The following is a 13982-nucleotide window of genomic DNA, read 5'->3' as shown; positions in this document are numbered from 1 at the left end:
GAAAGGACTGAAGGGGTAGGCCAGCACCTTGATATGTTAGGCAGTATGTGACTTATGTGTTTATGTACTAGAATGTTATATGGTAGTAGTAGGGGTGAAATAGTCCCTGTTACCGGTCGAAAGGACCGAAGGGGTTGGCCAGCACCCTGATATGTTAGGCAGTTACCTGTTAAAAGAGACCGAAGGGGTAGGCCAACACCCTGATATGCTAGGCAGTTACCGGTTGAAAGAGACCAAAGGGGTAGGCCAGCACCCGGATATGCTAGGCAGTATGTGTATTGTACGATATGTGGTATGATGGGGGAACTCACTAAACTTCATGCTTACGGTTTTCAGTTTTGGTTTCAGGTACCTTTTCGTCAAAAGGAAAGGATCTGGCATGATCGCAGCGCATCACACTATATTTTCCGCACATGAGATCTTTGGGATTATACATTGATATTGTTTCATTATGACATGTTTTGATTATTGACATACTGGTCTTTATTTGGGATGACACTATGGATGTTTTTTATACTATTGGTTTTATAATAATTTAAATAAAAATGAAATTTTTGGTCTTGAATTTTGGGATGTTACAAGTTGGTATTAGAGCCCTGGTTGGAGGGATTCGGACACACTCTCGGGTGTGTCTGGACTCAAATCTAGGGTTTGAGAGATTTTTACAAAAATAATAATAATAATAACAATAATAATAATAAGAATAATAATAATAATAATAATAATAATAATAATAATAATAATAACAATAACTTTTCTAAAATTAAAATCAAGGGTTTTAATAAAGAATATGGAGTGTGATGCGTGTAATTAGCCGAGCTCAAGTAAGTTTTCCCCAAGATACCCATACATGATATGTTATGTTATGATATGAATTGAGAATATGTGAGTTGCATGCTAGATTAGGGCTAAGGATGTAGGAAGGATGCCTTATACGCCTATGTTATGTGCTTGTAGACGTGCATGTTAGTACTGATCAGCCAGTGATAGGATAGCCTGTTTAGGTTATGCCAGATTGTATGAGCCTTCAAATTACATGCTAGTACATATTCCTGATTAGAGAATAGAATGGCTTAATGGAGTATGTTGGTTAGATTTTCCATTGTCTGAATGTTGCTTGCTCTGTGCTTTGTGGGACTGTTAGTAATGTGAGCTAGCTACTAAGTGAATATGCTAAGTCCCATATGGCACAGACCGGATAATCTCAGGCTGATGGACTTAGACCTATTGCACAACTCTCGTTTGAGTCTAACCGTTCTAGGATTGAGTCTGTTACTCAAAGGATTATCTGATCTCTGTTGCATGTGGCTATATTCATGAGGTAGCTAGTTGACATTAATGATAATCCTTCAGCAGTTGAGGACTGGGTGGGTTTGGGAACCTAGGAAAGCCTATGATATGCTTCAGTGGGTTAGTAGTGCGGTTAGTGAGTTTTAGGTGCATCAGTTTGAGGAAGTGACTTGGAGGATTCGAGAGGATTGCTAAGGAAAGTATGGATAGGTGTGCAAGGTAGTATGTTTTGAGAAGTGGTTTAATGGTTTTTCAGTTTGGAGATGAGCACCCAGGGAGGCGGTTCTGGCTCAGGATTAGGTATCGGCTCAGGTTGTGAGCCAATCGAGGGAAGGACTGTCAAGATTTTGAGTTTGTGTTGGATTGAGGAAATGGAAGGTGTTTTCCGCACTAGCCCCTACCTCATAGGAGCCAAGGTTCGGTTCGCCTTGGATCTCCTGTATCCGGCGGCAAGGAGTTTTTGGGAATTGATTGCGCGATCTATTGCACTTTCTGAATTGGAGACTATGTCTTGGGAGGAGTTTGTGACCCGGTTTGGGGCAGAGGATGTTCCAGCTGTTGCAGATCAGCCATTGGCAAGTGAGCTAGTGAGTGTGACAGGGTGTCAGACCCTGAATGATATGACTTTCAAAGTTTGAGGATGCGAGATCGATTTGGAGCACCTTGGGAAGCGAGGGTCGTGCCAGGTGCGTATAGTAGAGGGTCCCGGGAAGGGACCCAAGACTTCTGATCATCATGTGAAGGGCCATCAGGGACGGAGTCAGTGCAACACGTGCATGAAAGTGCACAAGGGAGTTTGTCATTCCAGGGGTTTAGGCTGCTACAAGTGTGGCAGGGTTTGTCATGTCAGCAGAGATTGTTCTCAGGGGGCAAGCCCGTTATGTTTTCACTGCGATCAGGTGGGCCACAAGAAGGCCGACTGTCCGAGGAGGAGGGTAGGAGCCCGAACAGATAGGAGTCAGGCCCTGCAGTGTCAGACAGGAAAAGTCAGGACTCCAGCAGGCGATGTTACGGGTATGTATCTTTGCCTTCTTTTAGTTTTCTGTGCACATTGTTGTGGGAATTTTCCTGTGGTTTGGAATACTGTAGCAGGTTGAGTAAGTGGATCCATGGTTTATTCTTTGCTCCTGTTGGGTTATATATTCAAATATTGTCATATATCATTTGCATACTGTGAATTACTAGTGGTTAGTGTAAGGTCGTTTCCCTTTTTCTGGTTCTGGGTGTTCAGTGTTCTCTCGGGTCATAGTATAGATCGGTCAGGGGCATTATGGGAGTGTCTGCGGTCAGTGTCAGCAGGACGGTTATTCAGTATCGTAGAGACTCGGTGGTTAGTAGTTGATCTTTGAGTGACTGTTGGAAGCACCAATGGAAGTGGCTTGTTGCTGAGATATTTGTTGGAGCATCTGTCGTTTGGGCTTCAATATTTGAGTACGGTGTCATTTCAAGCATCAGGGGTTGTCAGTTTTTCACTAGAATTTGGAAAGCGTTCATCTAGTCTTTGGTGATTGTGCGGACTTTGGAGGGGGCTAGTAATCGATCACTAGCAAGGCTAAACGTAGGTAGTCAATGTGTAAACCGTTGTAAGGAAGGAAGGAATGGGAATCCTTCAATTCTCATATGCTTTGAGGATTTAGTCGATCCAAAGTGGGGGAGAATCGTCCAGGGATTCAGAAGCAGGAACCGTATGAAACTGGGATAAGTTTCGCATCCTCTTCGGGAAGAAAGACAACCCAAGCGGTTGTATGGATTGAGTATAGCATGAGTTGGGAGTTCGGAAAACTTGCCAACATTGAGATCGCGTTCTCATGATGTTTGATAACAGGCTTCAGGGACCAGGTTGGGGATTTCAGTCATGAATTGAGTTCAGTTTGGGTGGTCGGTCGAGTGCGTGCTCGACTCTGTGTGTTTCGAATTGGTAGATTAGGAGTAAGGCATTGGGCTGCGATGTATTAGGGTGAAAGTGTTGTAAGACTGCGGGATAGCCGTAGCATTCACTAGCGGCCGTATAGTGTGGGAAGTGTTGTAAGACTGTGGTTGTAGTCGTAGCATTCACAAGGCTGACATATAGTGCTACAGTGTTTTAAGACTGTCAGTGTAGCCGTAGCATTCAAAAGGTTGGCAGAGAGTGCTAGAGTTTTGTAAGACTGCGGGTATAGCCGTAGCATTCACAAGGTTGTCAGATAGTGCTAGAGTGTGGTAAGACTGCGGGGGGTAGCCGTAGCATTCACTAGGTTGGTAGATAGCATGGGATTGTTGTTAGATCGCAGGAAGAACCATAGCACCTACCAGTTCTGGTGCAGCAGTAAGGATGTGGAAAATCCATGGATTAGGTTATGGAATTACCTAGATGGGTTAAATATGGTTGAGCCAATGACAATGCATTGGGAATAGCACGGCAGTAATAGGATCAAGGAAGCGATGGACCGCATAAGGTCGTTTGTGATATAATGCTATCTTTAGTCATGTTGCATTCACTTTTAGTATTGGGTTTAGTGACGATAGGATTCGTCGTACGGATCCAAACGGTTGGATCAAGAGGTCATATGGGGCGACTGTGTGGGAGTTTTTTGGCTTAGCAACCGAGACTACAAATTTCAGATGGAGTAGATGTGATCATGTTGCAAGGAATTCGTTCATCTTTGGGTTGTAGAATGCGAGGGTTGATTCTGATTGCCTTGGAAAGGCTATGGGATGCTAAGGGTTGTGGTCGAGTTGCTCAAGTTGCCTGGCATGCCAGGAATGGTAAGGAGTGACTTCGAGGACGAAATCTAATTTAAGTGGGGGAGAGTTGTAACATCTTGTTTATTAAATAAATAAATATATAAAATTAATGAATGAATCGTAGCCCAAAAATCCATAATATTTAGCGGGATGTTGGTTTCGGGGAGCCAAATGTTATAATTTGGATTATTCGGGGGTTAAAGTGTAATTCTGGGATTTGTTTTGTAAAGATTGTCAGAGGTCAGGGAGTGTTTGGTAAATATTGGACCTAAATTTAAAGATTTTGAAGGCTAAGGGGCTGAATGGTAACATATGGATTTTAGTTGAAACTAATTTGTAGAGGAGGGACTGTTTGGTAAATATTAGGCTTGTTATGGAAGGATTTTTAAAAGGTGGGGACTAAAGGGGTAAATTCTGGAATTAAGTTGAAAAGATTCTTATGGAGAGGGACCAAACGTGTAAAATGTGCATATGTTTGAAGTTGAACACGGGTTAAACCCGTCGCCCTCATGTAACCTCCAATATATATATATATATATATATATATATATATATATATATATATATATATATATATAAAATGGTGATTCTAACTCCTTCGCTTCTTTAATCACTGCTTCAATTCGATTTGGGAGATGAATTGAAAAAGATAATTTTTGATGATTTTAGGTTTCGATGGGCATGCTTTTAATACATTGGTATTGATAAAAGTGGTTTATATGGGATATCTTTTCAAGGACGATGGGATTTTTTTGTTCCGGTCAAAGACAGATTTCATGGGCTAATGGATGAGGTGATTTCCACTTTTAAATTTTAAAAATTATATATTTTTATGTGATATTCAAAATTAAGAGAAATTTAAATTATGGTGGAACTCATTGAAAATAAAGTGAAGAATATTAAAATCAATCAAAAGTTATAAGGAATTTAAGTGTCGATTTTGAATTTTATAAATAAATCGAAAATGGGTTAGTTGACTTTTGAATTATTTTCAAACAAAATCGTGGTCAAAATTATAGTTGCCTTTCAATAATCCCTTTATCACGATTCAATTTCTAATAATTTTGAATATAAGATGAAATTTTATTTATTTACATGTGTATGTAATGTAATTATCACAATTAAATTTCTAATAATTCTGAATATGTCATTAAATATTTATATGTGAATATTAATGATATTTTAAAAATATGATAACTTATTTTATTCACATGTGACAAAAACTAATGTAAAAATATGATAAATTGTATATTGTTTATTTCCATGTGAAAAACGATTGAACTGTAAAAAAAATTTGATAAACAATTTATTTATATTTGAATAACATATGAATCTTGTTCACATAAGTTATATGTGATTAAAGTACATATAACCATATATGATTAAATATACGAGAGAAACTATCGAATAAATAACGTAAAAACAAATCTTCTCCACATAAATCATTTATGATTAAATATTTATTATCATATATGATTAGATACATGAGAAAAAACTTATTAAATCGAAGACACGGAAAAAATAATTTTCACTTAAATCATATTTCATTAAATACATATAATCACATGTGATTAAAAACACGAGAACAATTATTGAATCGAAAACGCAAAAATAAATATTGTCCACATAAATCATATGTGATTAAATACACATAATCACAACCGATTAAAAACAAAAGAACAATTATTGAATATAAAACGCGAAAATAAATATTGTCCAGATAAATCATATGTGATTAAATACAAATAATCACATGTGATTTATATGGACAATATTCGTTTTCGCGTTCTCGATTCAATAATTGTTTTCATATATTTAACCAAATGTGATTATATGTATTTAATCATATTTTATTATATGTATTTAATCATATGTGATTTATGTGCACAAGATTTGTTTTTGCGTTCACAATTCAATAGTTGGTTTTTGTCGACATTTGAAAAGGAATCTTGTCTACATATATGATTTATATGGACAATATTCATTTTGCGTTTTGGATTCAATATTTGTTATCGTGTATTTAATCGTAGGTGATTATATGTGATTAGATACATAAGAAAATTATTGAATCGGAAATTTGAAAACGAATCTTGTCTATATAAATAATATGTGATTAGACACATATAATCGCATGTGATTATATATATTTAATCACATATGATTTATGTGATTAAATACATATAATCATATATGATTTATGTAATTATATTTATTTAAATACACGAGAACAACTACTAAATCTCATTTGATTTATGTGGACATGATTCATTATTGCGTTCTCGATTCAATAATTGTTCTTAGTCAACTTTAATCATATATGATTAAATACATCTAATCATATGTGATTATATGTATCTAATCACATATGATTGATATGGACAAAAAAGAATCTTATCTATATAAATCATATGTGATTAGATACATATAATCATATGTGATTATGTACAAGAGAACAACCATTGAATCAAAAATGCAAAAACAAATCTATGTTCACGTTAATCATATGTTATTAACTACATATAATCACATATGATTAAATAATTGAGAAAAATTATTGAATGGAAAACATGAAAACTAATATTGTTCATATAAATCATATGTGATTAGATACACATAATCACATGTGATTATATATATTTAATCACGTATGATTTATGTGATTAAATATATATATAATCACACATGATTTATACCATTATGTAATTTCTGTACTCAAGATTCATTTTCATGTTTTTGATTCAATAGTTTTTCTTTTTCTACATTAATCATATGTGATTAAATACATTTAATCATATGTGATTATATGCTTTCTAATCACATATGATTTTATTTGGAAAAAACGAATATTGTCTATACAAATCATATGTGATTAGCTATATACAATCACACGTGATTATATACACGATAACAAATATTGAATCAAGAACGCGAAAACAAATCTTTATTCACATTAATCATATGTGATTAAATACATCAAATCACATGTGATTATATGATTCTAATCACATATGATTTATGTATCTAATCACATATGATTAAATATAATTAAATACTTATAATCATATGCTTAAATACTTATAATCACATATGATTAAATATATGAGAAAAATTATTGAAACGAAAACTCAATATTGAATATCGTTCATATAAATCATATGTGATTGGATACATATAATCACATGTGATTATATGTATCTAATCACATATGATTAAAGTTGAAGAAAAAATAATTATTGAATCGAGAGCGCGATAATGACATCTGCGATTAAATATATCTAATCACATTTAATCACATGTGATTATATGTATCTAATCACATATGATTTATGTGGAAAACATTCATTTTCATGTTCTCAATTCAATAATTATTTTTTGTCCATTTTATTCGTATTTGATTAAATACATTTAATCACTTGTGATTAAATACACGAGAACAACTATTGAACCAAGAACGTGAAAACGAATCCTGTCCACATAAATCACATGTGATTAAATACATATAATCACATTTGACTAAATACACATGTGATTATATATATCTAATCACATATGATTTATGTAGACATGATTATATGTGATTCAATAATTGTTCTTTGTCCACTGTAATCATATGTGATTAAATACATATAATCATATGTGATTATATGTATCTAATCACATATGATTTATACGGACAAAAAATAATGATTTCTATATAAATCATATGTGATTAGATACATATAATCACATATGATTATATACACAAGAACAATTATTGAATCGAGAACACAAAAATAAATATTGTCTACATATATCATATGTGATTAAATGCATATAATCACTTGTGATTATATGTATCTAATCACATAGAATTTATGTGGAAAATATTTATTTTCGCGTTCTCGATTCCGTTGTTGTTGTTGTGTGCTTAATTACATGAGATTATATGTATCTAATTAGATATGATTTATATGTACAATATTCATTTTCACATTCTTGTTCAATAGTTGTTCTTGTACATTTAGTCGCATATGATTTCTGTACACAGGATTAATTTTCGCGTTTTTGATTAATTAAATTTTCTTTTTATACATTAATCATATGTGATTAATACATACATTCACATATGCTTAAAAACATAAGAAAAAATATTGACTCATGAATATTATCAATATAAATCATATGCGATTTGATATATATAATCACATGTGATTAAGTACATGAGTACAACTATTGAATTGAGAAAGAAATAATGAATGTTGTCCACATAAATCATATGTGATTAAATACATATAATTACATGTGATTGAATATATTAGAACAATTATTGAATCGACGCAAGAATAAATATTTTCCATACAAATCATATGTGATTAAATATATATAATCACATGTGATTAAATACACAAGAACAACTACTAAATCAACATGTGAAAAAAAATATTGTACATATAAATCATATGTGATTAAATACATATAATCACATGTGATTTAGTACACGATGCCAATTATTAAATCAAAAACACGAAAATATATACGGCCCACGTAAATAGTATTTATTAAATACATATAATCACATGTAGTTATATGTATCTAATTACATATGATTTACGTGGACAATATTCATTTTTGCATTCTCGAACTAGTTTTTCACGTGTATTTAATCACATGTGATTATATTTATTTAATAACATATAAATCATATATGATTCGATATATATATAATCACATCTGACTCGATACATATAATCACATGTGATTATATACAAGAGAAAACATAATGAATCAAAAACACAATAACAAATCTTTGTAGGTAGGGATGGGGGTGGGGGTGGTGGTGGCGGATGGTGGAGGCGGGGTGGTGGTAGTGTATGGTGATGGGTGGTGGGTGGGTGGGTGGGTGGTTGCAAGTGGTGGTGATAGTGACGGGTGATGGTTTTGGTGGGTGGTGGGTGTGGGTGGTGGGTGGTGGTGACGAGTGGTGCTGGTTGGGTGGTGATGATGGTGGGTGGTGATAGTGGTGGGTGGGTGCTGGGTGGTGGTGGTGGTGGGTGGTGGATAGTGATGGGTGGTGGGTGGTGGTTGGTGGTGGTGGGTAGTGGTGGGTGGTGGTGGCGGGTGGTGGTGGTGGTGGTGGGTGGTGGTTATGGTGGGGGTGGCGGGTGGTGGTGAGTGGTGGGTAGTGATGGGTGGTGGTGGCGGGTGGTGGTGGTTGGGTGGTGATGGTGTTGGGTGGTGATGGTGGTGGCGGGTGGTGGTTGGTGGTGGGTAGTGATGGGTGGTGGGTGGTGGTTGGTGGTTGGTGGTGGTTAGTGGTGGTGGTTAGTGATGGGTGGTGGTGGTGGGTAGTGGTGGTGATGGGTATTAGGTAGTGGTTGTGGGTGGTGGTGGCACGCGGTGGTGATGGGTGGTGGAGGTGGGTGGTGGTGGCAGGTGGTGGTGGCGGGTGGTGGTGGTGGGTGGTGGGTGGTGGTTGGTGGTGATGGTGGTGGTGGGTTGTGGGTGGTGGGTAGTGATGGGTGATGGTGGCGGGTGGTGGTGGGTGGTGGGTAGTGATGTGTGGTGGGTGGTGGTTGGTGGTGGTTATGGTGGGTGGCTGGTGGTGAGTAGTGGTGGGTGATGGTGGTAGTGGGTGGTGGTTGCGGGTGGTGGTGATGGGTGGTAGGTAGTGGTTGTTGGTGGTAGTGGCGGGCGGTGGTGATGGGTGATGGAGGTGTGTGGTGGTGGCGGGTGGTGGTGGTTGGGTGGTGATGGTGGTGGCGAAGGTGGTTGGTGGTGTTGGTGGTGGTGGGTGGGTAGTGATGGGTGGTGAGTGGTGGTTGGTGGTGGTTGTTAGTGATGGGTGGTGGTGGTGGGTGGTGGTGGCGGGAGGTGGTGATGGGTGGTAGGTAGTGGTTGTTGGTGGTGGTGATGGGTGGTGGAGGTGGGTGGTGGTGGCAGGTGGTGGTGGTTGGGTGGTGATGGTGGTGGGTGGTGATGGTGGTGGCGGGTGGTGGTTGGTGGTGGGTGGTGGGTGGTAACTGGTGGTGGTAGTTAGTGATGGGTGGTGGTGGCGCGTGGTAGTGGTGGGTGGTGTTGGTTGGGTGGTGAGTGGTGTTAGTTAGTGAGTTTTTTAATTGTTTGTAACTATTTTTTGATTTATATGAATATTATTTTATAGTTTTAATTAAACAAAGTGTGTTTTTCAAATTTGTTCTCAAATGTTCTCGCGATAAGAAATGTTCTCGATTGAACGCTGCCCTATATATATATATATATATATATATATATATATATATATATATATATATATATTAAAGCAGAAACATTATGACATCACCTTCCACGGCCATTGAGTGTGTTTCATTTATAGAATTTTCACCCTTAGATCAAATCAGATGAAATTGCTGATGTCATCATTGTCTCGTGTCTCTTTCAACCTAGGTTTTGGTTTCCAGCTCACATTCCCTCTTACGTATTCTCCCTTACATTGACCAATTAACATTATGAAATTCCAATAAATCAGCAAAGAGATTTGAATTTCATTTATGTTAGGCAAGAAATCAGGAATTATAATCATATCTAAGATTAAAACCGATGGCTAGGTCATTCCAATGCATATATACCTCCAACCAAGGTTGTCAAGATCGGGATCCTACGTAGTATCGTTTTCGGGTTTGCAAGATCGAGATCGAGATCGTAAGATCGGGATTGGGATCCTAAGAGCCTACAAAATAAAATATCATTTTAATTTATAAATTTTAATCATGAAAAATATTTCAAACATTTAATTTTTCTTTCAAAAGTTATAAAAACTTCAAAATATTAGTCATAAGTCACAACACAAAATGATAAACAGTAAATTGGTAAATAGTATAAAATAAATAAAGTGGTAAAAAAATTTCATTTGCAAAAAAAAAAAAAAAAAATCAAGGGAAGGTAGGATCGGATCGAATCTCGATCCTACGATCCTACCTATGACCTTACGATCCTACCTGCGATCCTACCCCAAATACGATCCGTTTACGATCCGGATCGTTTTTCATACCTAGGATCCTAGGTTTGACAACCATGCCCTCCAACCCAACAACCTCACTTATATAATGCTTATATAATTGAAGATTTATTCGATTTGTGGCATCAAATTTATGTTCATATATACCTTCAACCCGAAGAAATCTCTTACCATTGATTGTCGGTTATTTTTGAAAGTTCTCTTCCTGTATACGATGTGTGTATGGGTATTCATAGTGTTCTCTATTATCGGATCAAAATAACCCCTCAAAGCTTCTACGATCAAAATCTCTAACTATGAGGTAGTAAAAAGCTCTGGATTTGTTCTTTTTAGTGCTTACTCAGTATCCTTCTTTCACTACTGTTTGTTTTCTTTTCGAATTTAAGATAAATTTTTGTTACTGTTTATATTATAACTATATGATACTTCATACGAAGTTTGTTTGGTTATACGGTCTCTAAGAAATCTTAGTTTGAATTTCACAAATTGATTGAAGTTTTTCTATTTTACTCCTATGCGATTCGTTTATTTACTTGGTCGTGTGTTTCTGTTTGCTATTGATCTAACTTATATTCATCCTCCATCACACAATCCTCTCATTCTTCGATTTGAAATTTACTGCTTTAAGGACCTCAATCACACTCTGTTCTTACATATCCCTCTTAGTGTAATAACCTATGCGCCTTATACCTTAATCTAATTGGGTATGTTTGTGCTTGCTAATAAGTTTAATCTTGTCTGGATTCATCACATGATGCTTTTACATTTTGATTTAAATGGTTGTTCGGATGTGATTTTACAAAGTGAATCGAATATGTAACAGGGTTGGTGGAACCTTGATATCTCAAGTTGTCGTATCTATGGCATTGCTCGTAGATCATAAGGCCACCATCATTGATGGAAAAGCAATCGCACAAACAATTCGTTCCGAAATTGCCTCTGAAGTCAGTACCTTGATGGAGAAATATGGCAAGGTAAAGAATCATCATTTCGTTTCTCTGCATATACACATACATGACTATTTGAACACAACATTATGTTAGAAAAGAATGATTTATTTCAAGCACCAGGACTTGCTGTGGTGATTGTGGAGCATAGAAATGATTCCCAAAGCTATGTAAGTATGAAAAGAAAAGCATGTTGTGAGGTTGGAATCAAGTCTATTGACATAGATCTTCCAGAAAAAGTACCTAAAGCTGATTTGATTGCAAAGGTCCATGAGTTAAATGCAAATCCAGACGTACATGGTCAGCAAAACAAGTTATATATATATATATATATATATATATATATATATATATATATATATATATATATATATATCTTTAACAAGCATCCTGAAATCAAATTGTTAAATATATGTTTGTTATGAATTATGATGCATCCAGACATATTGGTCAGCTTCCTTTGCCAAAACATATAAATGAAGAAAAAGTGTTAACAGAAATCAACATTGACAAGGATGTGGATGGGTTTCACCTCTCAACATTGGCAAACTTGCTATGAAAGGAAGAGAACCCCTTTTTCTTCCTTGCACCCCAAAGGCAAGCCAATCAATCCCATTTTTATTTGTCATTTATGATATGGTATAAATATAATAAACAAAACAAATAAATGAAAATTTCTTTCTGAAACAGGGATGTATAGAACTTCTGAAAACGTGCAGTTGTTGGTAGAAGCAACATTGTTGGGTTACCAGTTTCAATACTTCTATCGAAGGAAGATGTAACAATTACTGTTGTTCATCCGTGTACAGAGGATCCAGAAAGTATGATTCATGAGGAAAACATTGTTATTGCTGCAATTGGACAACCCATGATGGTAACCATAACCAGACTTATACAGTTACAGTTATACTTAATTCATTGCTTATAATGATTTTAGTTATTTGGATTATAGGTTGGTTAGTTTACACTTTGGTTTGTTGAATTGTTTTATTATTAGATAAAGGGTAGTTGGATAAAAAGTGGGGCTGTGGTTATTGATGTGGGGACGAATGCGGTGGATGATGCTACCAGAAAATCAAGATATAGGCTTGTGGGTGATGTTGACTTTGACCAAGCATGTAAAGTTGCGGGATGGGTTACGCCTGTTCCTGGGGGTGTGGGGCCCATGACTGTAACAATGCTGCTTAAAAACACTTTGGATGGTGTCAAGCGGGTGATTGAGCAGTAAAATAACTTATTTGATTTCAAGGTGTTTCGGTTTTTGGTACAAGAGATCTTGCATATCATGATGCATTGTGTTGTAGCTTTTTGAGCATATATAAGCTCATTTTGTATTTTGTTTTGAATCATATTGTGAGTGTATAATTATGAGTATTGTCCATTTTTTATTTTACAATGGGATGGACTTTGATTATAAGTCTAGGAGGAGTGGTAACACTCCTAACACCTTGTCACATCATCTATTTGGGTGCCACATCATTTTTCTCTCTAACCTCCTAATTCTTAGCAATTGGTAGGGAGTGGTAACACTCCAAACATTCTATTTTTTTTTCTTTTTTCAAATTTAATGGAAAGGGCAAATAGAAAAGGGATTGGGTAGAAGTACCTTTGTTTTAATTAAAAAATATGAAATTTACATATTCAGCAGACCACTTTCTTTCCAACCAATCACATTACACCATTTTGTTATCTTTTCTTCTCGTTGTATACATAACGATTCATCCATAACGACCCCCTTAGTAATTGCTAGGGGGTCGTGTTCAAAGGAGCTTAGCGAGCTTAACGAGTGGATTTAGCTTGTCCACTCCTTTTAGTCTAATGGAATCTGAATCAAGTCCCATGCACATGTTTTTATTGGGAATTGGGTATTTAAGTTACAAACGCTACAAAAAGTACAAAGCTGTCTTAGTACTTGACTATACTGATCAGTACATGACATAGTTGCCTATGCATATCGATTGGATGGTTTGTATATTAGAGGTAGGGGTGTACAGTGCACTTTAGCCAAGTCAAGTCGATACAATTGTCAATTGGATCCCGAGCGTAAC

General features: G+C 36.1%; 1 pseudogene across 1 annotated transcript; it reads left to right on the top strand.

Annotated features, from left to right (window-relative positions):
- The first annotated feature begins 11117 nt into the window (after positions 1 to 11117).
- LOC145122806 (bifunctional protein FolD 2-like) lies at positions 11118 to 13390 on the top strand (annotated as a pseudogene). Its single transcript, XR_013714746.1, has 6 exons — positions 11118 to 11288; positions 11811 to 11961; positions 12036 to 12247; positions 12376 to 12531; positions 12625 to 12808; positions 12932 to 13390. The product of XR_013714746.1 is annotated as a bifunctional protein FolD 2-like (transcript).
- The last annotated feature ends 592 nt before the right edge of the window (positions 13391 to 13982 follow it).

The sequence above is a fragment of the Lactuca virosa genome, chromosome 6, assembly GCF_052849685.1.
Source record: "Lactuca virosa cultivar CGN04683 chromosome 6, Lactuca_virosa_CGN04683_v6, whole genome shotgun sequence".
Taxonomy (NCBI): domain Eukaryota; kingdom Viridiplantae; phylum Streptophyta; class Magnoliopsida; order Asterales; family Asteraceae; genus Lactuca; species Lactuca virosa.
This window is presented reverse-complemented; position numbering and strand designations above follow the sequence as displayed.